We start from the raw sequence: 26,761 nt of genomic DNA, 5'->3' as shown, positions 1-26,761 counted from the left end.
AAACGAGAACTATTGTATGGTGTCCCTCATGGCTCCATCCTATCTCCAATGCTTTTTAACATCTGCATGAAACCGCTGGGTGAGATAATCAGGAGATTTGGAGCAGGGTGTTATCAATACGCTGATGACACCCAAATTTATTTTTCCATGACTTCATCATCAGGAAATGCATAACCCCCCTAAATGCCTGCCTACTGGCAGTAATATACTGGATAAGGGATAATAAATTGAAACTGTATCCAAAAAAGATGGAGGTACTCATGGTAAGGGGTCATATTTTGAGGGACGTGATCGATCTTTCTATTCTGGATGGGGTTGCACTCCCACTGAAGGAACAGGTACATAGCTTGGGCATGCTTCTGGACCCAGGCCTCACTCTGGTTTCTCAGGTTGAGGCTATGGCCAGCTTTCTATCAACTTTGGTTGACAACTGTGTCAGTTCCTTGAAGACAGTGATCTCAGAACCGTGGTACACTCTCTGGTAATCTCTAGTATATCCCTTATCCAGTATATATCCAGTATATAACCTCATTGACTACTGCAATGCCTTTGTATGTGGTTCGGAAATTTCAGTTGGTTCAAAATGCAGTGGCCAGACTGATCTTTGGGGTTTCTCGGAGAGACCATATTATGCCTGTTTTACAGCAATTGCATTGGCTTCCAATAGGTTTCCAGGCAAAATACAAAGAGCTGGTGATTGCCTTTAAAGCCGTAAATGGCTTAGGACTTGGTTTCCTGGGAGAGCGCCACCTTCTGCATGATCCCCACTGCACATTAAAGTCCTCAAGAGAAGTCCATCTCCAAATGCCACCAGCAGACCTTCTCTGTAGTCGCTTCTGGGCTCTGGAATGCACTCCCTATCGCTGTTCATGATTCAACATCTTTACCTGCCTTTAGAGCCCTTAAGATGCATTTCTTTAGCCTGGTTTTAGTAATCTGTGAATATTTTAAATTGTTGTTTTAATTGTTCTTTTATTCTGCTTTTATTGTATTGACTTATGTGAACCATCCAGAGCCTTTGGAATCAGGTGGTATATCAAACAAACAAACAAACAAACAAACAAACACACACACAAACACACAAACACACAAACAAACAAACTATAAATAAAATTCCCACGTAACATGAAACCAGAGTTGAAGGGGTCTCTGTTTTCAATTTGTATACTTCCGAATGTGGGTAATGGCAGTTACGTCTAAAAATGGACCCTCTGTGCCTCTCCCCAGATTCTGATTTGTACCTTCGGTTTGTAGTGAGGTTTGCCACCTGGACCTCCAGTTTAGAGGTGACAGCGCTGAATCCTAACACGGCACCACACTCTGCCTTTTCTTCATCCGGAGTTGAGGGAGGAAGCTCCTCCCTTGCTCTGGCTGCTATTGGCTGCTGGGGCTGTCCTTCAGCCAAGAAGGAAGCCCAGGCAGCCAGTTCCCCCTCCTCTCTGCAGTCTTCAGTCCATGATGTCTGAGGATTGCAAAGTGGGGTGTGGGGGAGGGGGCTGAACCGTGGAGTCAATTGGACCTGTGGTTCCATGTAATGTGCGAATGCGGCCACTTTTAAAATGTTCAAGATGTTTCACACATATGTGTTAAGTGCCTTTATGAAGGTTGAAATGCTGTTCCTCTTGTTACCCTGTGGACGTGGTTAGTTGAAGTCCCATGTGTGAAGCAAGTGAGTTAACATGCTTTTCCTGTGATCTTATGTCTGCAGGTAATTTTATGCTTAGTGATCTAGTTTCAATACAAAAATGTTGTTCTGAGAATCACTTTTTCTGGCTGATGATGACGAAGGAAAATTTTATTTTATTTTATTATCATATTTATATACTGCCCTATATAAAATTCATATATAATAGGAAGAGGAGAGCTGGTCTTGTGGTAGCAAGCATGATTTGTCCCCTTAGCTAAGCAGGGTCCACCCTGCTTGCATATGAATGGGAGACTAGAAGTGTGAGCACTATAAGATATTCCCCTCAGGGGATGGAGCCACTCTGGGAAGAGCAGAAGGTTCTAAGTTCCCTCCCAGGCATCTCCAAGATAGGGCTGAGAGAGATACCTGCCTGCAACCTTGGAGAAGCTGCTGCCAGTCTGTGTGGACAATACTGAACTAGATAGACCAATGGTCTGACTCAGTATAAGGTAGCTTCCTATCTTCCTATGTTCCCAGTTGGCTTAACATTCCAAATAACAACCAAAACCCAAAAATCATATAAACAGATTACAATTACCATATATAACACTTTAAAACATAATAAACTAAAAGCCTGATAAAAACAAGTGTGTTTTCAAAAAATGTTTAAGAACAACCAGCAATAGGGAGATTCTGATTTCATCCCCTGCTAACTTGGCAAAGAGGCACCTTTTAACGTGGTGATTCTCTTTATTTAGCAGGGGGAGTAACTGGCCCTATCCACCCCCAGCACAATACCTCCAGTGACTGTTGCTTGTATCTGTCTTACGTTTCTTTTTAGAGTGTGAGCCCTTTGGGACAGGGATCCATCTTATTTATTTGTTATTTCTCTGTGTAAACTACCCTGAGCCATTTTTGGAAGGACAGTATAGAAATTGAATAAATAAATAAATACGTAAGTAAGTAAGTTAGTATATTCCTGGGCCACAGGGCAACTCGTGGCCAGATTTTGGGTCACCACCCAAATGGTAAATACAGAAGTGCTCTGGACTAAGTAAGTGCTCTCTTGAAACCCACTAATAAAAGAATAACATACATTATCCAATTAATCTTTGCAAGAAACCCATAAGATGGGTCCATAGATTGCATATGTATGAGAGATGGTGGTCTTACCTATTACATTATACACTTTTTTGTATGAATATGGTGCTACTGTTGCAAAGCAGCTCATACTGGGATGCCAGTACAAACTTTTAGTTGTGTGTCATATTTACTCTCCCTTCCTTTCAGGGCCAAGGCAGGGCTGTGAGCAGCCATATTTGAACACAGACTTCAAGTGTGTGTGCCTCCTGTCCAAGATCTCTAAAGTCAGTTGCTAAATGGATTTGGGGGTTGAGGCTAGAGCTCAGAGCTGGAAGAAAATTTACTGCTGATGCATCCCTCCAACGATGCAAGGTCAGAAGGTCAGAAGCATAGAACTTAGACCATGCCTGGTAAGTCCAGAGGCCTCAAGCTGTCTGCCAGTCACAGGGCTGAGGTTGTCCTTTTCTGCCTGAAAGGATTAGGCAAGTGTGCCTCTGAGGCCTACTACACACACAGTGGCGCTTCTAAAGAAGCCTCTTCTTTCCAACAAAATGTGTGATCCTGAGGTCCTTCACTTGGGCAAATCTTCCGCAGTCACTGAGAATTTTTGTCTGAGCAAGGTCTGAATTATAACTTCAGGATCAGGGCCAATTTAATTAAGCATATGTTCAAGAGACAGCAGAAGACCTTTCAGAATCTGTTACTCAAAGATACTATAAGAGCTAATCAGTCTTAACAGCTCTTCTGAATTTATCGTGGAAGGGGACAGTGACATCTCTGAAAGATTGCATCAAGTTTTCTTGCAGGCACTGCAGAATAAGCATTTTTTGGTACCTGGAGGGAGGATGAGGGGGGAAGCGCAGGAGACCATATAAAAATACTCTGTTGATACAGATTGTGTTTGTGTATAGAAATTGTTCCAATATAGAACTCCATGTTTCTTTTCCATTTTTAAAAAACCACAAATGAAATCTATCTGTAGTCAGTAATGTTTCATATTACTGTCAGATATTTAGATTATTCAAGTACCTCACATATGTAAGCTGGTCTTGTGGTAGCAAGAATGACTTGTCCCCTTAGATAAGCAGGGTCCACCCTGATTGTATATGAATGGGAGACTTGATGTGTGAGCACTGTAAGATAGTCCCCTTAGGGGATGGAGCCACTCTGAGAAAAGCAGAAGGTTCCAAGTTCCCTCTCTGGCAACTCCAAGATAGGGCTGAGAGAGATTCCTGCCGGCAACCTCGGAGAAGCTGCTGCCAGTCTATGAAGACAATATTGAGCTAGATAGACCAATGGTCTGACTCAGTATATGGCAGCTTCCTATGTTATCTCAAGGTAGAACTTAGTATCATGGCAGGCATGGGACTGTGGCTGAAAGTGGCATCTCTGTGTCGGTCCTGTAACATCTGGTGCAACTGTTTTAAGACATGCATAATATGGTCTCTCCGGGTTACCCCAGAGACCAATCTGGCTGCCGCATTTTGAACTAACTGAAGTTTCTGAACTATATACAAAGGCAGCCCTACATAGAAAGCATTGCAGTAGTCAAGCCTGGAGGTTACCAGCTGATGCACCACTGTTTTGAGGTTGTTCTCTTCAAGGAATGGCCGAAGCTGACAGAAAGCACTCCTGGCCATCCAGAGAACAAATGGTAGTCTGCACCGCCCCAAACAGCTTGTCCACATCCTCAGGAATCACAGATTGAAACTGATCCAACCTAATACTGCAAGAAGGATTGCTGGGCACCTCCTCCATAGACCTTGCAGAAATAGTGGAGTCCAAGTCAGCCTGAATACAGGAGATTTTGTCCAAAAAGAACTCGCTGAAGGAGCAGAAACTAACCTGGGATAGCTCTGCTGAACGCGAACTCGCAGACGCAATGTATGAAAACCAAAATTCCTTTTTCGCTGCACGCATGGCTACTGCATAAGCTTTCAAATGGGTCACATGCTGCATCCTGTCAGATTCAAACCGAGTTCTCCACCACTTGCGTTCCAGTTGCCTATCCAGCTGCTTCAGTCCTTGCAGCCCCTTGCTATACTGAGGGACCATTTTTGAAGGAGGTCGGGAGGGATGCTTAGGAGCAATCACATCTACTGCCCTGGTGAGTTCCCTATTCCAGGGTCCCACCAGGGCATCGACAGAATCACTTACCACACCAACTTCAAAATCCTCCTAGGCCTTTTGGAAACCTGCTAGGTCCAGCAGCCTTTTGGGCAGACCATCCTAATAGGTCCATCACCCCTGCAGGGGTAGATTGTGACTGTGAAACAAGCCTTAACCAGGTAGTGGTCCATCCATGACAATGGGGAAACCACTGGATTCCCCACCCATGAAACACCCTTCTGATCCGAACAAAACACCAAATCGAGTGTGTGGACAGCAACATGAGTTGGTTGAGAAACTAATTGGGATAGACCCATAGTTGTCATGGCCACTATGAACCCCTGAGCCGCACCAGACAAGCCAGCCCCAAAGAGGATGTTGAAGTCCCCTGGCACCAAAAGTCTAGGAGTTTCCAACACCAACTCTGCAACCAGCTCCATCAGCTCAGTTAGGGATTCAGTTGGGCAGCGGGGTGGACGGTACACCAACAGAATCCCCAATCTATCCCTAGTTCCCAGCCTCAGAAATACACACTCAATATAAGTCAACTGTCTCACAGGGACCCTGGTAAGGGAGATAGTATTCTTATGGACCACTCCACGCCCACTCCACACCCCGCCCACTTCCCCTAGCCTGCTCCACAACAGAGTAGCCTGGTGGAAGCAAAACAGCTGGGCTCACACTGGACCACTCGCTTCCCCCCAGGAATTTCCTGGTTCACATCTTAGTCTTTAAGCTGCTCTCCTATATGGGCTCACAGTGAGTATAGTTTCTTGTACTCTGTGTGCAAAGAGAATGATGCAGATGTTTCTCCCCTCCCTCCCTCTTCCCCTCTATATATACATATATGCTGGACTAAACCACATAATGAGAACAAGGCCCAGATCCCACTAAAATAGGACTCAATGAGGGTCTTCACACGATTAGTGTGAACAGCTGGGAGGGGGTTTGCAGGGAGAGCGGGTTTGACCTGCTCTCCCTGCAGAGATCACTGTCCCTTTGCTGGGCAGGCGGAGCACCCCCCTCCCCCAAGACAAGTGGTAACTTCGCAAAGGGCAGCTCTGGCGGTCAGGCGAAGGAAAGCACAGCTATGTGGTGCCACACCCCTGGAACCCCAGCAATGCACTGTGCGAGTGCATGGTCCCCCAGAGGAGAGTTGGTCTTGTGGTAGCAAGCATGACTTGTCCCCTTACCTAAGCAGGGTCTGCACTGGTTGCATATGAAAGGGAGACGTGAAGTGTGAGCACTGTAAGATATTCCCCTCAGGGGATGGAGCCGCTCTGGGAAGAGCAGAAGGTTTCAAGTTCCATCCCTGGCTTCTCCAAGATAGGGCTGAGAGAGATTCCTGCCTACAACCTTGGAGAAGCTGCTGCTAGTCTGTGTAGACAATACTGAGCTAGATGGACCTATGATCTGACTCAGTATATGGCAGCTCCCTATGTTCATCCCCGAGTGTGTCCACCATGACTGCAAGTAGCCGGGGTGGACTCACGACAAAAAAAAAAAGGGGGGGGGGTAATGGAACACTCGCTCTGTTAACCTTGTTTAAGGGGAAGGGCATTCAGGCGGGCTTACCACCGTGAGTTGCACAGCTCCAGTTGCTGCACACGAGCAGCAGAAACTGGGCTGGGCTCCTTTAGCCCAGTTCAACTGCTCATGTGAATTGCCTCAATGACTATTGATTAGCATACTACTACTACTACTACTACTACTACTACTACTACTACTACTATACTGCTTTTCAACAAAGTTTCAAAATCAACTGACTGATGCAGTGTGGGCACTGCTAACATCAGTGCCCATATTGTGCTAGCCCTTACACTCAGAGGCGCTCCAACCCTTGGGCCTTGGGGCCCCGGCCCGTGTCCTCCAAGGCCCGGGGGGCCTCCTGCCACTGCTGCAAGCCCTCCTCCCTGATATTCCAGCTGCCCAGGGGTGGGGAGTGAGGCAAGCAGGCCTCTTCCCTGCCCATGGTGGCGGCAGGTGGAGCAGGAACAGCCACTGTGCCTGACTGACCAGCTCAGTGGCTTCTGAGAACTGCCAGGCCCTCCGGTGCACCTGCACAGTTACAGTACAGAAGGCCTGCTGAACTTAGGCCCTTCAGCTGTTTTTGGACTACAACTCCCATAATCCCCAGCCACAGTGGCCAATAGCCAGGGATTATGGGGGTTGTAGATCAACATCTGCGGGAGGAAACAAAGTTGAGCAGCCCTGCAATACACTGTTGCAAGCCTGTGACATCATGGGCTTGCAACACGGTATTGTAATATCCCAGGCACACCAGAGTGCTTTGCAGTTCTCGGAGGCTGCTGAGCTGGACAGTCAGGCTCAGCGGCCGTTCCCACTCCACCTGCCGCCACGGGCGGGGGGAAGCCTGCTTGCCTCACCCCCAAACCCCAGGTTGGCTGGAATATCGTGGAGGAAGGCTCGTGGCAGACTGCGGGGAGGGGGCCTCATGGTGGGGGGACTTGCTGAAGTGGGGGGCCTCATGACAGGGGCGGTCTGGGCACCCGGTTTGCCTAGGTGCACCACTGCCTACACTAGTCTCAATGTGTGGGCACTCTTACACAACAGCACAAATACTTTCAGAGCTTGTCTGTGCTCCAGAAGAACTCCAGAAGCACAACCCTCAGTGTAGCAATTGCCCTCTCCCTTCCCCTAAAGGGTGACCTAGAAGTGAACCCTGTCCTGTCCATCTGCAGTGGGCTCTAGGGATCAGCCAGTCAGCACATGGTGACCGGGACTTAGAGGGCCTGACGGCAGGAAGTGAAGCAGTTCTTTGTTCTCTCTTAGTTGGATCCAGGCAGGGGAGGCAACAGGTTGGTTGGCCAAGCCATGGCAGTAACCAGGAACTCATCAGGGGCCTGAAGTCTCTACCATGGTTTTGGTGAGTTCAGGGAAGAAGCCAGGGCTTGGCTTCTAAGAAGGGTTTAGCCAGGGAACCGTGTGTTAGGTAGCTGGCGTCATATTTCTTTATTTTAGTGCTTTGCAGATCCTTACAACTGGTCTATTGTGTTTTATCTGTAGTGCAAGAATGTTGTATCTGTGCCCCTTTTATCCATCCAGGGCACTTCAAAAATCTCTGTAACCTTTAAAGGTGCTTTTAAAGGTTCCTGGCAGCTGGGGGTGCTTTTTGAATTATCTTTGCAGCTGGGTAACTAAGGTTTTACAGTGTACAACTATCAACTAGAGTGCTCTTTTTGAATTATTCTTGAAAGTACTGTTTCTTTTTTTAAAATCTGTAACTGAAGCTGACAGAGAGAGAGCGCCTCAGACTGAAACAGTCTGTAGTATCTTGAATAAAGGTTATTTTTCTTTTTGGTCCTTTACAATTTTAACCAGCCTCTTTGAGTGGATTTTCAACTCAGGAAGGGGGTGGGCTGGAAAGGGGTCTTACTCTGGTGCAAACATTCCTCAAGTTTGATTGCTCAGCAGCACACTGCCAGGTTTGTCTCCTCATGTGTAGGTTACATGTGGGAGGTTTTCATATTTTTTCATTTGGTAAAAGGGTTTTCTTGGAATTTCGCCCACACCAGGGAGGGATTAAACCCTGTTAAAAAGTGGACACGGTGGCAGCGATACCAGAGGGATGGTCTCTGTTGAGCAAACATGGAGGGAATGAATCAGCAATTTTCTTCCCCCCACGTGGACTTGCTCTGAGACAAAAGCTGGGCTTAAATCCACCATTCGCCAAGTCTCTATTTGTTACACTCAGTGACATGTTCCTGCTCTAACAGAGTAATTTGAGGGTTTTCTCCCAAAGAGAAACATCAGAGAATTTTCTCAGACTCTTTCTTCACATCCTCTTGCTGTTGTGTTACTTTTTAGACTGTGAGGCCCTCTGAGATAGGGAAATGTTTTTAGAAATGATTTTTGCCATGTCAACTGCTATGAGGAAGTTTATATTGAATATATATATAAAAATAATACTAATGATAATAGTTTGGGGAGTCCTTGAAAGACACTAGTAATTATTTGCTACTCAAAGAGCATGTTTTCCATAGTATTGTGCACTCTCTCGCTCGCTCGCTTGCTCTCTCTCTCTCTGGAAGTTTTCTCTCCCAAGTATTTTATAACCTCTAGGTTAAAATGCACTCCTCAATAAATATTAATTTTAGCATTAAACTCTACAACTGTTAAGCATAAACAACATAGCCCTAATTATCCTTTTATGATAAGACATTAAACTATCTAACTTGTCCTTTTCATTTCAGTGAGACTACTTTAAGTAATTTTCCTCATGTCAGCCACTGTCATTAAATTATGTACAAACAACCTTTAATCTGATATTTCTATAAAATTGTACACAAATGATATCTATTTTTAAATTTGCTGTCTTATTTTCTTAACATACATATCACACTGTAATAATGTAATTTTCATGAGAATATCCTTGAGAATTTTTTGCATAGCCCCTCAGGTCAATAATTCTCTGATCTGGGGGGAAAACAACAGACACACAGATATTCAACCCAAACACCTTTGTGCCTCTCAGAAAATCCCTTTCATCTAAGGGAATCTAATCTCTTTATGTTCCTATTTCAAAGAATATATAAAGCATGGATATTCTGCCAAGAGTTTCTTTAGAAAGAAAAGTCTTGAGATCAATATAATTGTTGGCCTTTTTTACATCTATGGTGCTAGATGCAGAAATCTTTATATGCAGCTGCAAGCTGTGAACACTGAATTTCTCAGCAAAGAGAGGTTGGTGCTAATAACCGGATTAGATGATTAGAACATCCAGAGATAACCTGCATGTGTGAATAGTGATGTTAAATCATGAATTTCACATCACATGTAGAATTTCCACACCACCTTTAAAACAGTGCTGTTTCAAGGGAGTAGATCACACATCCAGCTGTTCCAGTCATCAAGTACACAGTAGCAAAATGGAGAGAAATCAGGTGATGCACAGCTCTATAATTTTACAGTATTTGAAATTGTAGTGATCAGCCACCCCTCCCCTAAATAATTAACCAGAAGGGAACTCTGTCAGTGGGGGAGAACCACTGGTTACAAGGGGCTCTACACAACAACAAGAAGAGGAACATCGTGACAGGTGCATTGTCACAAGGACTCTTTGAAGTCTCCATTGGAACCTAAAGAAACTTAGGACAAGAGATTCCAATGTTACTTTGATAGATTATTGTTTATTACTGTTATTATGTGACAGCCCATCAAACTTTTAAAAAAATATCTTGCTCTTCCTCCAAGTAACTCAGGGCAGCAAGCCACTACTTGATGTTGTGGTATCGAGCATGGACATGTACATCTGAACCAGCTTGAAGCTGGTTGAATTATCGAACGTGGAGAAATCAAGTGATGGACCTATTTGTATGGATAGCTGGATAGCACAGATTACCTATTAATAGAGAGAGAGAACTTCCCTCAAACACTGCCCCTACCCAGGCGATGATCAAGCTGACAGGACCATGGAGACCTCAGTAATGGAAGGGGGAGTTTAGTCAGCACATAGTTCCTCCTCCTCCTCCTCCTCCTTACAAACTTGCTTCATTTGGCTGTCTTCCTTCTTGAGTGACTGTCCACCTTCTGCCCTATATGTTTCCTTCTAAACCTCTGCCTCTCACTGCTTTAATATTTCCTCCCTCCACCCGAAGACTGCAAGAATCCATCCAGCTCCTGGTCTCACAAAAACTTATCCACATGGTCCCTGTCTTTGTTCATCTGGTTGTCCTGGCAATACATCCTGCTTGGCCAGTAGGGATGTGCATGAAATGGAATTTGTGTTCTGTTCCTCACTTAAAATGAAATGCAGATGGCCAAAACATTTCATCAAAACAGCAGTCAAAATGGTTGTTTCGACGAAATGAAACTTTAGGAGGCTATTCCCACGATCAGGCGAAATCGGGCTAAGGGAGCCTAGCCCGATTTCACCTGACCGTGAGAACCACCAGGCTCACAGGCGAGCCCGGTAGCCTCCAAGTGGTTAATCCGCTTAAGTAACCCTCCCCTAAGCCCAGGTTAATGGAACGAGTGCTCCGCTAACCCGAGCTCTACAATTGTGAGTTGCCGCAGTGTGGCTCCATGCCACAGCAACTCACGGGTAGACCCCCGACTGGGAGGCTGAAAAGCAACCTCGTGGCTCGGGGGTCTCTCCAGCATGCCCTGCACGCTCACACAGGGCATGCTGGAATTTCTGGGGGCCACGCAGCCCCCGATCCCCCCAGCCCCCGCCGGCACCGCAACAGAGCTGGCAATCATGTGGGCGGCTGGTTCGTCTGCCCGGAGCAGACTGACTGCTCGTCTGCAGGGAGAGCAGGCTTAGCTCTCATGAGAAGTGAACTGATCGTGAGAAGAGCCTCGAACTTTTTTGAGTGATTAGGAAACAATGGGGAACCTTAAACACCCTGTTGTTCCCCATGGGCAGCTCATAGGGACACCAAAGTGGGATGGGAAGTAGGGCATGATGGGTGCTACCTACCACCCAACTCACAAAAGAAATGGGCGAGTGGGTGATTTTAAACACATTTCTAACCTTTCCTAAAACCCCTATATGATCCTATGGGTGTTTTGGGGAAAGGTTACACATTTGTTAAAAATTTCCCACTTGCCCATTTCTTGTGTGGGTTGGGTGGTCCTGCACTACCATCATGCCCTACCCCACCCCACTTTGGTGTACCTAGGAACTACCCATGGGGAACAATCTGGTACTTCAAATTTCTTCATTATACATTGATAAAGTGGCCCAATGCTGTCAGTTGCCAGCAGACAAGGTCCTGGCCCTGGAGCAGCGACTGGGTCAGGTGCTGGATGCTAGGAAGGTTACCTTGAGGGAGTTGCAGGCCATAGTGGGACACGTGAACTTCGTATGCAGGGTGATTGCTCCTTGGCATGCCTTCCTCAGATGCCTCTGTAACACCACTAGAGGGCTTAAAGCCCCTCATCACTGGGTGTGGGTGACCACCGATGTTAGAAAGGAAGCCAAGACATGAGTGGAATTTCTAAAGGACTTCAATGACATTTCCCTCTGGAGCTCCAAATTTTTGCTGGAGGCTGAGCTGCAGGTCCAGTGTGATGTCATGGGTGGGCATGGTTTTGGGCTGTTCTTCTGGGGGCAGTGGTGTGCTGCCAGGTGGCCCCTTGGTTCGGATAGAGTGGGAATAACCCGAGATATGATGTTCCTTGAGTTCTTCCCAGTAGTCGTAGCAGTGCACATCTGGGCCAGGGAGTTCAAAGATCAGGCCATTCAGTTCTGGTGTAATAACATGGCTACAGTCCAGGTGATTAACTTGGGGACCTCTAGGAGTCCTCAAGTGATAAGAACATAAGAACAGCCCTGCTGGATCAGGCCCAAGGCCCATCTAGTCCAGCATCCTGTTTCGCACAGAGGCCCACCAGATGCCGCTGGAAGCCACAGGCAGGAGTTGAGGGCATGCCCTCTCTCCTGCTGTCACCACCCTGTAACTGGTACTCAGAGGCATCCTGCCCCTGAGGCTGGAGGTAGTCTTCAGCCCTCCAACTAGTAGCCGATGATAGACCTCTCCTGCATGAAGTTATCCAAACCCCTCTTAAAGCCATCCAGGTTGTGATGCGCATGGTGCGTTGCTTCATGCTGCACTGCCTGTGGCACAACATTCTTTTTGCTGCCCAACACATGCCTGGGCTGGATAACAGCATCACAGATACAGTGTCTCCGATGCAGGAGGAGCGCTTTCAAACCCTCACCCCAGCAGCCAGGGATGCTGAAGTATTTCCTGGCCACTTATGGAGCCTTGGATACTAGAGGTCGAGGAGGCCATTTGCCTATCCTTGGCACCTAGCACAAGATCATGGTATTCGGCGGCAATCTGTGAGTTCCAAGTGTTCAGGGCAGCATCAGTTCTGGGTGACCTATGGCCTTGCCCAGTAAAACATGTGCTGCACTATAGCATCCACCTACACGGATGGGACATGGCATGGGGGTCCATTGGTGGCAGGCTGGCAGCCCTTGCCTTCCAGGCAAAGTGTGTGTGTGTGTGGGGGGGCACATGGATTCCACTGCTGACTTCCGGGTACGCAGAATGCTGGAGGAATGGGTGCGGGCGTCCCCCCCCCATGCCCAGATCCAAGGGTCCCTCTTGCTCCAGCAACCCTGCAACAGCTGCTACCACACTTTAATATTATCTGTTTTTCCAACTTTGAGGTTCTGCTGCTTAAGGCCTCCTGCCTAGTGGCCTTCTTTGATGCATTGCAAATCAGAAATTTGCACTTACAGGTTTGATGCGTCAGCTCAGGCTCTGCAGTACGAGGACGTCCGGTTGAAAAGGGACAGGGTGGTGTTGCGCCTGCATCGGGCAAAGAACGATCAGAAGGGCAAGGGTGCCACCATCACTCTGGCTGAGGGGGTCTAACGTGGGCCTGTGCCCAGTACGGGCCATGAAAGCTTACCTGGCCATGCGTGGGGAGGGGGATGGCCAGCTGTTCTGCCATGTGGACACGACGTCCCTGACCCGCTTCCAGTTCTGAGCTCTGGTGAAGGAGGCTTTGAGGAGGGTGGGCCTCGACCCGAGAGTGTATGGCACCCACTCCTTCTGGATTGGGGCAGCATCGTCGACGGCAGTGGTGGGGCTGCCTGAGAGCTGTATCCAGGAGTTGGGAGGTGGCGTTTGTCTGTCTGCTGCCACTGATGCTCTGCAGGAGTGAGAGGGGGGAGAAGTAACACACTGTTTTGTCTTGCAGACTGTCTGCGGGTCCCTTTCCCCTTGAGGGCACTCATCTATGGGCACAGCTATATGTTTTGGGCCAGTCGATGAGCTCGGCAGACCAGCATGGGTACCCAGTTGGGCCTTGCAGCAGTGGCGGAAGTTGATTGGATGGGGCGCAGAGAGATGCTCTGGAACCTTTCCCTTCCACTTCTAGATGAGTATGCTGCCACATGGGGGACACCACATGTCTGGGTCATTCACCTGGGAGGCAATTACCTGGGTTTGCTACAATCCTACAGGGCAAGGATTCTGCAGGCAAAGGCTTATGGGGCCTGGCCACCCGATGGCCAGATACGTGATTGGTTTGGTCTAACTTGCTTCCGAGGCTGAGTTGGAGGGGCCAGGGCCCCCCCTTCTGCTTCAATAGGGCATGCAAGAAAGTAAATAGGGAGGTGGGGAGAGCAGTCATGGCCTTGAACTGGATGATACAGCATCCGGACATATGGGTGCAGGATGCAGTGCTGTACAGGGGCGACGGAGTGCATCTCTCTGACCGGGGGAATGAGTTGTTCCTCTGGGACTTGCAATGTGGTCTTCAGGAAGTGCTAGCTGGGTGGGGAAAGAGGGGCTAAACAGAGGTTTGCCCCACTTCAGTGGCAGGAAAGTGCAGGTGTTGGGTAGGTAGATTCAGGATTGGTGTTTGGCTGGAGGGCCGGGTGGGGTGGAGTGGGGGTCAAGGAACAGCCCTTCAGGGTTTTGGTGGCCTGGAGGGCTGGCAATGGCCCCCACTTGGGGGAGGTGCGACTCACTGGCTCAGAGCTTTGGCGGCTTGGGTTTGGGGTGGGTCAGGCCATCCCCCCCTCAGCGAGGGAAGCCTCTCTGTGAGTGGGGGTCAGGACATGGAGCCTGACCAAGTCAGGACCCAGCCCTTCGCCCTGGTGTGGGATGGCCCTCACTGGCAGGGGCCACCACATGGGAGGAGTACCCATACTCTGATTCGTTAGGGACCTCGTTGCAAGTTTGTTATCGCTGCACAATAATTAAGTGGCCCTTATTTACTCCAACTAAGCGTGTCCTGTCTTCATTGAGGCCTGGGGGTGCAATGGCCCATTTTGAGTGCAAACATTTCAGTGTCGAAACATTTTGCACATCTCTGGTGGCCAGCTGTGCACTGCTGCTTGGGCAAATTTTCTGGATTTGTCACAATCTTGCTGACGGCAATGCATGCAGGTTTCTTTGTTGTGGCTGCTGGGGACCCGGCCAGTAATGACTATGTGTTGTTCCTACCCTGTTTGGGGCAGAGGGTGCCACTGGTGGATAAAGCGCCCAATACATTTTGGTGATGTACCTGATCTTGATTCACCTAGAGCACTATACACAGAAGCCTGCCTCCGCAAGTAGGCTGCCCATCCCAGGTTGGGCTAATGTCTAATATCAATAGGGGTTCATATGCCTACATATATACGTCTGCTTCAAAAACTGGATGATTGGAACATGGAGTCTCTTTGTAAACATCCAGTTAAAAGAATGGGTGAACTTAGTGTGTGGAGCCTATCATCTAATCATTTCTCAATCTGCTGCCACCAGAGCATCTAGAATAAAACTAATCAACACCTCATGAAAGCTTCTTGCATGGATAATCCTTGCTACATTATTTGCTTTAACCATTACACACTTCAGTGGTCTTTTCCTAAATGGAAATAGGGCAGTATATCCTTATTACTAATTATATTTATTGCTTTTTCTGAAGACAATTGCAACAATGAACTGCAGGTGGCCTTGTGTGTAATAGTGAATGTGATTACTTGGGGCAAATACCCTTTGATAAAAATACATAGCATGCATTTAAAGTGAAACTGAGATGCCAGTAACTGTTGATTCGAAAAAGAAGGGGGAGGAGGATTTCCTTCTACATGCAAACCATCACAAACTGTCCTTGACCACGGTTGTAATACTGATCATACAGAATAACATAAAATGTTAACAGGTTAGTGTATGAGGTTTGCAGCTGTGGTGCTCTTTTTCCCAATTACTGCAGTTATGGCAATCACTACTGGTTATATGCATGTATTATGCCACTTCCCTTATTAGCTTTTTCCGTGCTGCTGGGTATTCAAGGATAGTCATCAGGATCAGTACAAAATCTGGTATCTTCCAGAAAACACAAACAACCTGCTGTTTAAAAAAGCTCAAACATCATTTCTCACTTTTCTTGCCATCCACTAGTCTCCTGTACAAAATGAGTAGGGAGAAGTCAGGGCTGGCTTAAGAAATGCTGAGGCCCTAAGCTCTGCTCGGTTTAAAAGGCCCCATAACATTACAAAATAGGTCAGAAGTTCCACCCTGCCCTGTCATTCACACGCATTCACACACATACACACCCTGCTCAACTCTCTGCTCATGGTTACAGCAGCATTTGTCTGAAGAGGCAATCATTGTGGATTTTGGTCTAAACTGAAGTCTGGTCTAATAAAATGTTGATATAATTTACATTTATTTCTGCACAGATTTACAAAATCAATATGATAAACAATTGTGTAGCCATGCATTTTTGTATTGTCAGAATGATAATGTCTGTTTCAGAGTCTCCCCCCTCCTTTATTTTTTTATCCACTTATGTTAAAATTGAAATTTAGTCATTGTTTGGTATTCAGAGGCCCCGCAGAAGAGTGAAGCCCTGTAGCTTACTTACAGGACACAGGGAGAAGTGCAGGCTCTGTTTCAGATGTTTGTTTTCTGGCATCTGTGCATTTTTAAGCATCCCACATTTTGAGGAACCCCTTACATTTTGTCAAAATGCCACTTGTTTTTAAAACATTAAGGGACCAAGTGGACTCTGGGGACTTAGCATTAGGATTTTGAACAAGTTACAATGCGAAGACAGAGTTTTTTTAAAAATTGAAAACAATACTGATTCTTGCCATGAGCAGGGGTGGTGCCAAAAATCAGCCAAGTCAAGCACTGGAAGGGGACTCAGGACTGTCAAAGGCCCATGGTTGCATCCTAAGGCCCTGCTCAGTGCTTGACTTGGCCGAGAACTGATCCAGAGTGTTCTGTGGCAGCCATGCTGTTGACTGTTATCTATTTGTAACATCAGTGCATTACAGTCATTCTGTCGCTATGTGACAGTGCTGTGGAGATGGGAATGGTGCACTGAACTGTTCAAAAAGATGTCCGTTGCTAATGTGGCTGGTACAAAGCACTTTGCACTGCTGCTCTCCATGCAAGATAAAGCCTTGTTTGGGCTTATCTGGGTTGTAAGGCACCAGCAGCAAACCAGAGTTTTGCCACCCATCTGCCCAGCCACTGTAGGCAGGGTCCCTGCAGGTACTTGCAGAGAGTGAGAGTCCAGCACACCATGGGGGATCCAGCACAGAGCTTTGCCCCAGGTCTCCTCATAACCAGGAGGCTTTGTAAAATCAGTCATTCTGAAATGTTTCCAATAACATTACTGCTAGGGTCACCATCAGCAACACGGCTGCTTTGCATTCTCATTTCAGTGGAGGCCACCTAATGTTGCAGCAGGGAAATGACTTGACTAGCAAGCCAGAGGTTGCCGGTTCGAATCCCTGCTGGTATGTTTCCTATAGGAGACCCCTATATTGGGAAGCAGCGATATAGGAAGATGTTGAAAGACATCTTCTCATACTGCGCAGGAGATGGCAATGGTAAACCTCTCCTGTAGTCTACCAAAGTCAACCATAGGACTCGGTGGTTGCCAGGAGTTGACACTGACTCAACGGCACACTTTACCTTACCTTTATCTGTTTAGTTTAGTTCAATTACTGTGAAAAAATTTTGGCTGACATACTGTGCAATGTTACTCACATGGTAGAGTGTGTGCAAACGGAATTGCACAGCTGGGCAGCACTGCACAACTCTGCACTTTTTTTTTTACCTGTGTAACAGTGTTCTTGTACAGCTGTGCAAATATTAGATTCTATCATGTCTGTAATGTTGAACAGTATGTCAACCAGTATGCATAATATTTGTGGCTGGTGAATTATGCCCCTTGTATGGTGCTTTCCAGATCATGATTGGGATCAACACAACTATGTCTGTGCACTCCAAAGGGCTTTTGACTTGTGTTTCTTGAATGGCAGACTGCCCTGCCTTACTGGGAATGATTTTGAAAACTGAAGAAAACAAAAGCAGTCTGTGATCTGAATAGGGGTGTGCTTTGAGAGAAACTAAGTCACTAAGGTGAGTAGAAGCCCTTAAATATGTCTGAAATAGCTCTTTGGACCCTAACTCATATCAATAAGGAACACTGTCTGTTTAAAGAGTTAATAAGATAAACAAACATAGAAAAATACAGAAATGACATAGGATAATAACACAGAAATAGGATGGGCCTGGGAATTGCCAAAGCAGGGACTAAGAGAGGATGGATGTCCTGAAGAAACAAATCATTGTGGAAAATGAAATAATATGTCTCCGTTGCTGATATGAAGGATCTAAAGCACTTGCTACTTCTGTAGCTTCTGAATTTATTCCTGAAATCAATCACAGAGCAGCTACAGATAAAATTGTTAATTACTAAGGACGAAATGAGCTAAGGGTAATAGATACCGCAAAATGGGCCTAGTTCTTTCTATTGATTGGCTGAGATGTAGAACAATGACCTACAAATATTAAAGCTATACAATAATCATTATTCATTCATTTTATTGCTTGGCATAGACAGACAGACATAATTTGGAGGGGGGGATAGTCCCCAGACATGGTCTCCATCTGAACAGGATAACTCACTTTCTAATTATGGAACAATCAGGAGACCTAAATGACTTTGACTTGAAACATTCTCTCTCTCTCTCTCTCTCTCTCTCTCAATCCCCGCTCTAAAACAAAGTCAGATTTGTGGCATTTTACTTATTTGAGGGTCATAATGAAAAGGGCAGTGTTTTAATTTCTTAGCATTACTTTGAAGTGCCATGATCTTGAACCAGAGACTTGGGAAATGGAGCCCAGGTGCCATACTCCCTGAACCACAGTGGCAGCTGGTAAATGAAAGCAGCAGTTAATCTCTGCTGCTCTTCAGTGCCTCCACTGCGGATGGCCAGAGGGTGGTCCTGCAGTTTCCAACCCCCAGGGATGAGGTGACCCAAGAAACCAATGGGGGCCTATCCTGCCATGTAAAGCTGCTGACTGTGCTGTGCCTCATCAGTCTGAGCTGTTCATAGACTGATTCTCTGCTGAGCCGCCCCCACCTCCCTCCAAGCCACCAGCCCTGACAGTCACAGAAAACTTTCCTTGAACTGGATGAATAACAGGCACTGAGGTGTGACGAAGAGTCTGCTTATCATAGGATAATCATTCTACACAACACAGCTTAATGCTTTTCATCTCGCTGGAGTCTGTTATCTTGTGATTAGCAAATATCCTACTTAGAAGGACCTTATTACTTTTCCCCCCTTCAAAGTCTTCCCCCCCACAACTCCAAGCAAAGCAGGAATCTCTATATTTGCAATAAGATGAATTAGCAGTTTGCAATTGTGCACTTCACCAGAATTAATCTAGTCCTTAACAAGAATCTACCAGTCAATGAGAATTCTTCCTTAATCCTGAAGCAGTTTTATAATGCAGTTTAAATCACCCCAAGTCCAGGTGCCTTTTGCTACTTAAATGAAAAGCAACAAGGAAATTTAATCGTAAGATTATTAAGTATTTATAGCAGTGGCTGGCGAGGAAGGAAGGAAGGGGAAACAGGGCCAAGTGACAGCATTGCCCACAGAGAAAAATCTAATAAACTTGCAGCTCATCCTTTCTGTCATCAGTGATCAAATAGTCAAGGCTGGCAAAAGCACAAGCCAAGATGACATTGAGAGAGAATCTAATGATAAGATACAGAGCATTTTAGGAGACAAGTTTAGATAACAGAATATGGTTCATGCAATTATTAGAATAAGGTAAGGTTGGAGATCAGGCCGAGAGGCAGAACAGAGCCAAAAGCTTGAGGAGGAGGAGGGAAGAGGGGAGGTAAACTGGAAAAAGGCGATAAGTGATTAAGCACAGCACAAACAAGGCTGCCGGAAAAGTCTGTAAAATAGGATGCTGTCAAAGCACCTTTTCTGGGCAGACATAAAAAGAAGGGCAAGGAAGATTAAACATTTATCAGATAGCTTAAGAGATTATAGTGGTTGTTCCTTATAACATAAAAAAGCTACTTTCCGGTGCCGTATGCTGAACAGTTAGTTGGTAGCAGCAGCAATGTTGTGCTGGCAAGTCTAAAGTCTGCAGCATGGGAAGGGTAAAAAGTTGAGGTTACAAATGGGAACCTTTTGCAGATGGCTGTGATGCACATGAGATAGGGTTGCAAGCTTCAGATGGTTTAATTGGAATACTAATTACTGTACCTAACATTTCAGGGCACAACCTACTGGGAAGTTCTCCTGGTCCTGCTTCTTGTGTGGCTCCCATTCATTTCAATGGGACTTGTGCAGAAGAAAGTCCTGGAGGCTTTTCACACAGGGCTTTTACTGTGAATCCACTCCTGATTGGAGTGTACCAGCCCACATATTAGCTGGATTTACCCCGATATCCCTGTCGGCTATCAGGGACCAGGACAGAAAGGTCTTCGGTTTTCCCTGAATGGAGGCTGCGAATTCTAGCTTAGCCCGAAGTAGGTCCAGTTTTTAAAAATCCTCTAATTTCAGAGGCTTTTGAAAAATAACCCGAGGCTTCTGTTATGCCCCACAGTTTTCTCTGTTATGTTTGCGTTGGTCATGCCAGTAAATCTGTGTTTTTCAAAACTCAATGAAGGGGAGTTTGACAGCTGTTTGGGGTATGGTCTGTATCTAAGTGATCTGCAGTTGCAAGTGCTTGGGGGGGGGCAGGGTTGCCAACACAACACTGTGTTGGCAGAAATTGGGACAGGGACTGGGGGTGGAATGGGGGCATGGCCACCTGGGTCGGTTTTTTGTTTTATGTTGTACTTTTAAATCCTCCACTGAGCAGCAGCGCCAGAGTGGGATGGTGGTGAGAGCAGCTCTCCTGCCTCCCAAATGATGAAAGGAAGCTGCTCTGGGGCAGAGGCAGGGTGGCTGGCACAACAGGACTGCGGCGGACTGACTCGGAGTCTCTAGAGCACTCATTGCCGCGGCTGCTGGCCACTGACTTGCCGGGAGAGAGGAAGGAGAGGGTGAAGAGCTCCCATCCTCAGCCCTGTCTGCCTCCAAATGAGGCAGAAGGGCCAATTTCAGGCTTCTGCGCATACACATGTGTGCATAGGAGTTGGAAATTGGCCCATCTGCCTCATTTGGCCCATCTGCCTTTCGGCCTGAAATTGGCCCCATCTGCCTCATTTGGAGGCAGACAGGGCCAGGGAAGGGAGTTCTTCACCCTCCCTCCCTCCCAGACAGTCAGTGGCTGGTGGGGGTGAGTGCTCTAGATAGAGACTCCTATGAGTCAGTCCCTCTGCCGCTGCCTTGTCACACTACTCGCCAGTGTGCTGCCCACCTCATCCACCCTGGCCTTGCCCCAGAGCAGTTTCCCTTCATCGTTTGGGAGGTGGGAGAGCTGCTCTCACCACCATCCTGCTCCACTGCTGCTCATTAGTGGCTTTAAAACTTAAAAAAAAAAGTTTTTAAGTGTTTAAAAATGGGACAAATAGAGTCCATTAGATGTATATGCGTGTGCCGCAGGGTAAAATTATGTGATGAAGGCAGTCACTTGCAAAGGCAAAGGTTGAGCATCCTGCTGTTTGATCCAGCTGTTTTGCAACTTATTACGCTGGTCTTGCACTCTTAGCTGTCAAACTATTTTTTTTAAAAAAGCTCTCTCCCCTCTTCCTCTGTGCTGTGATTTGTGATTCGCTGGAGGGAAAACCCGGACGAGGGAGGTGAGAACACACAGGAAAAAGATCTGCCAGGGAGTGCAGGGAGAAGCTGACAGCTATGTGGACTGTCATTTTAATCCCTGAAGTAAACATCTTGCAAATCTGCTACGAAGCAGATTCGCTCTTCAGATACCCCAAGGCATAAAGCCATGTGTGAAAAACCTCCTGGTAGATTATGCCTTTAGTTAATTGTTGGGGGCAATTTTAATCAGTAAAAGGCCAGAGCTAAGATTCATGTGAACACTTGTTTCTTTTTTGAAGCTACCAGTAGGTTAGGAAAGAATTATAAACTATGCCCTCTCCTAAGAATAAAATACTACTTTTGTTTATTAAAATTGTAAATTATTGCATATTGCCTTTAATATCTAAAACAAAATCTATATTGTGATGTTGGTAATGTGCAAGTTTGTTTAAATTTTATAGATTAATTAGAACTATTATTAATCTGATTTTCAGGTATTATAGGCAGCAAATAGCAAATAATTCAGACTGAACAACATCTTTAACAATTCAATTCTCTCTCAAGTGCAGCGTCATTACTTCAACAAAGAGCCCTTTCTCACGATCGCCTGAGAGGGCTTGTGGACGGACAGCAGAGAAGGCAGCAGGAGCTTGCCTTCCCTGTAGACGATCTGGCTGCTTGGTCTGGGTGGGTCAGAGTGTGCGGACTGCATGCCCAGATAGTTCTCTGCTGCCCCAGGCAGTGCGGAGATGAGAGGGTTGGGGTGTGTGGTCCCAGCCCCGGGAAACCCCACAAAGCACAATGTGGGGATGCCCCTGGTAATGGCCAGGAGCCTGCTCTTATGCCAGCACTGGCTGGGAGCAGCTGCTGCTCGCACACAAGCATTTAGCCTGAGTTAAGGACGCACTCGCCTTAACCTTGGCTAACCAACGGGCTCCATAGGTGGATTTGCTGCCGTGGCACTGGCAGCAGCCGCTCAGCTCCCACCAGTTCTCATGGGCAGCCAAGCCTGGGCTTTGCTACCCTAGCCCGATCTTTGCTGCTTGTGGGAACAGCCTCAAAGTATGCAAACTTTACAACAAGAGTTTGTAAATCTACTAACTTTACAACGAGACTGAGCCCTTGGATCTACAGATGGCAGCTAAAAATTCTCACCCAAGTTAATCAGTAGATAACTGTGCCTGACAACCCATGAATTAGGGATAAAGACTCTAGGGTGGTATGAGGCCTTATACTGAGGGGGTTGTAGAAAAATGGAATGTGTCAGGCACCCTACAGATCTGGCAACAATTCTTGCTTTGTTTTAATCTGTGATTGTATTTGTATTAAACACTTATCTCATTACAAAGCTGAAATCAACATATTGTAAAATGAAGACATAGCATGTCTAACACACACCATTTTGTATATGTGTATCATTTAAATATGCAAGCTAGCATACCTGTATGTAGTTCACAGTAGAAAAACTACAATGAAATTAGTGCAGTTATCAAAAACATGTGGATATTAAGACATGCCAGTTTGTGAACCTCATTAACAATAATAGTGCCAAGGGGGTGGGGTGGGGAATTAACCAGCCTATACCAACATCTACTTAACTTGATTTCCCCCCACTGATCATATAGATCCCAGAATAGCAAATGGATTTACCTTATTTACTTACTTGTTTGCTTGTGTGTTACATTTTTATCATGCCCAATCTAAATTAATAGCTCTGGGCAGTTTGCAACTAATAAAACACAAATTTATAATCAATCAGAACAACAAGATAATTAGAAGGATTAACAATTTGAAACAAAACACTTTAAAAAATTAAAAACTAGGGAAGGCTAGATAAAATGCGCGCGCACACACACACACACACACACACACACACGAAAGGATCTTAAAGACTCTCTTGAAGGATATCAGATTTTGTGTAGGGAGGGCAACCATCTGCAGAGACAGCCTGGTCCCAAGGCACCATCTGATGAACTAGTGGCAATTGGAGATGAACTCTCCTAAAGATCTTAAAATCTTGCATTTTATCATTCAAATAACTAGTGAACAATCCATTGGAACACAAAATTGCCCTCTTAAGACCCTGCCTTGCCTAAATCTAACCAGGTTGAGTAACATGGCTGTTAAAGCGATAACCCAGATTTTAGGTAATCAGTTCTGCTAATTCTGCTAACATTCCCAGCTAACTGAGCAAAGAGACACCTTTTAAAGTGATGATTCTCTTATATTTAGCAGGAGGAGAGCAACCCTAGCACAGCATCCCTCCAGTGGCTGTTGGTAGCATTTGCCTTAAGTTTCTTTTTAGATTGTGAGCCCTTTGGGGCAGGGAGCCATCTTATTTATGAATGATCTATTTTTCTATGTAAACCGCTTTGAGAGCTTTGGTTGAAGAGTGGTATATATATATATATATATATATATATATATATATATATATATGTATATATATTTGTAGTAGTAGTACTCTTTCTCCCTGTACCTACAAGGCTATTGGCTGAAGGAAAGAACTTCAAGCAATTGAAGCCAGAAAACTAACACCACACATCAGAATCTTCCTGGTCCTTGGTATCAGGTGATCCAAGAGAGCCATTCCCTATGTCACTGCCTGGTACAGATCTCCAAGATCTGCTGTACTCTCTCAGCTCTTCTTCTGACAGAAGTAGTAAGCCTGTCTCTGGACTGTACCATTTCAGATTGCAGATAGTGGGGGCTGGTGTGATTGATGATGATGGGAAGTGGTACAGCCCAGACACAGACTTAACAGCTCAGAAAAAATTAGTCGCTAGCATCTATCAATAATTGAAGTACAAAGAAGAGATGCAGTTAAGGCAGGCTTGGAAGGCTTTGAACACTACTTGTTTCTGCCAAAATCACATCCCCCCCTGCTTTTTTCTTCACACTTCCCCATATCCTCCACCATTAACCAGTAGTACAATTCATCACTGTTAGTGTCACTGTCTCATTTTGAGCAGATGAAGGTCACTGGAGAAAAATGCAAGGTGTTTCCTTCTCCTCAGAAACCTGTACTAGTGAGGAAAGAAAAATCTGGCACTCTGGGACTGGCATGAAGAGATTCTTACATGGCAAAGCAATCATAAATTAAGTGTCTTCTCACCCTTGATGACAGTATTGCTAACATGATAGGGTAATTATTTTAAATAATGTGGTCTGATTTATACCATATCTGTAAAATACAGTAAGTGTCAGTTTTAACACTGGGCAGTTTGCATGCATTCATTACCTTAAGGTGGGGCTGCTCAACTTCGGCTCTCCTGCAGATGTAGGCCTACAATTCCCATAAGGCCTGGCTATTGGCCACAGTGACAGAGGGATTCTGGGAATTGTAGTTTGAAAACAGCTGGGGAGCTTAAGTTGATCAGGCCTGCCTTAAAGCAAAGGCCCTTGCACAGTTTTCATATAAATGGTAACACTCTAAAGCAGTGAAAGAAACTTTTCTTAAGAACAAGGATCCTCACTAAAATACCCACAGAGCAATAACTCATTAGATAATTAAATCTTTGTGTTTGGTTAATTAAGCAGTATTAACTTTCATTTTTACCATATTTAACTGAGATACACTAAATGATCAAACTTCGCATATTTAAAATAACTGGTAAAAATCATTGTAGAACACTATCATTATATTTCGAGTCAAAGGTTAGTTTACCAGTTGCTAATCAAACTTTCTAGCTTCAGGCAGCCTTTGCAGATTGGCTTCCCTGCCCAAGAACTCCTGAGCATCTGTCTTAGAATCCTAGCATGGTGCAGACGATATTTGGGGGAGGGGACAAACTCTAGGACACCCACTGAGGTCAACCTCTTTTGGGGAGGGGCAAACTCTAGGACACACACACGGGCAGGTTATATACATTAAATAATGTGGTCTGATTTATACTCTCCCCATAAGGTTATATCCATGTCCGTACATCTGCTCTCTATGGAGGAAGATTGGTAGTTGTGATTAGTCTGTTTTTTATGAAAGGGTATCCGCCACTATTGTTTCATTGCTGAAGAATCCCTAATAATCTCACAAGGGATCTCAGGATACCCAGAACACAGTTTGAGAAAATGGAGTTCTCAGGCTCTGCTACTTTCCAAGGCTAAGATCTTAAGCAACTTTTAAAAATGTCATTGGAATTAAGGCTGAGACTTAAAGGCTAGAGCACATGTTACATTTGGATATGGGAGGTCACTAAAAATGGACTTCTCAGGACAATTGACACTTTTTCTGGTCATAATGTGCAGCATTACTTACTAGGCCTGTGCACCAGAAAAGAGGTCAGATGCAACCCAGCCAGATAGGAAAATGGTCAGGAGGACCAACATACTCCCCACAAAACATCGAGGTCAGGTTGGATGGACCTGACATTTTTCTGGACTTCTGACATGTTGTTGGAATTTCCCACTGTTCTGTCTCCATCCTCCTCCCTTCTTCTGTCCTTTCCTTGCCTCCCTCCACTCTTTCTTCTTCCTCCTTGGGACTCTGTAGGGGGCAGGGACAGCAGGCACCATGTCCCCTTTGCAGCCAGCTTCCTAGCGCTTGCCCATTGCTGTGGCTTTGTACCAAAGGCACATTTTGCCCCTTTAAGCTCTTCAGACCCCCAACATTGGGGCTATGCCCACGATCAGGCGAAATCGGGCTAGGGGAGCCTAGCCCGATTTTGCCTGATTGTGGGAGCCACTGGGCTTGCAGGCGAGCCCGGTGGCAAGCCTGGTGGCCCGGAGTGAATGGTCCACAAACCCGGTTTTTCTAATCGTGAGTTGCCATGGTGTGACTCCGCGCCACAGCAACTCATGAGTAGACCCCTGACTGGGAGGCTTAAAAGCAGCCTCCCGGCCTGGGGGTCACTCCAGTATGCCCTGTGCGCTTGTGCAGGGCATACTGGAGCTTCTGGGGGCCGCGTGGCCCCCGATCCTCCCAGCCCCCACCGGCTCCGTAACGGAGCTGGCAGTAGTGTGGGTGGCCGATCTGGCCACCCAGGGCTGCCGCTCTGCTCGTCTGTGAGGAGAGTGGGCTTAGCCTGCTCTCCCTGCAAACCCTCTAGAGGCTCTTCTCAGGGATCATGAGAAGAGCCTCCTAGTGTGGTGTGTAGTCCTTTTAATGGATGTGGCCCACAATGCACTGTGCACAGTAGGGGGATGGGGTTGTGGGGTGAGTTCTGACATACAAGTCAGAAGTCCAATAAAATTCAGCTAGGACATGAGGAATTTTAGTCAGAGTTTTGACTCTAGAGAGTCCCTACTCTCTTGGTGGAATTCATTCTGTAAGTACCTGACATTGGGCATATCAGGTGCAATGTCCCTGTCGAACTGACACTACTGTAGAGCTCAATTAATTACCATGTGGCTTTACCACCTTATGAAAGTCTCTGCTCTTACCCAAAACCTCCAGGCATATGATGCATGGGTGTGGGTTCTCAGAATATAATGCGACAAATTATGGTACACATTAAAGTTGCAGTGGGGATCACTTGCCATGGGGAATCTGTCCTTTCCCT

The sequence above is a fragment of the Hemicordylus capensis genome, chromosome 5 (assembly GCF_027244095.1).
Source record: "Hemicordylus capensis ecotype Gifberg chromosome 5, rHemCap1.1.pri, whole genome shotgun sequence".
Classification (NCBI taxonomy): Eukaryota; Metazoa; Chordata; class Lepidosauria; order Squamata; family Cordylidae; genus Hemicordylus; species Hemicordylus capensis.
This window is presented reverse-complemented; position numbering follows the sequence as displayed.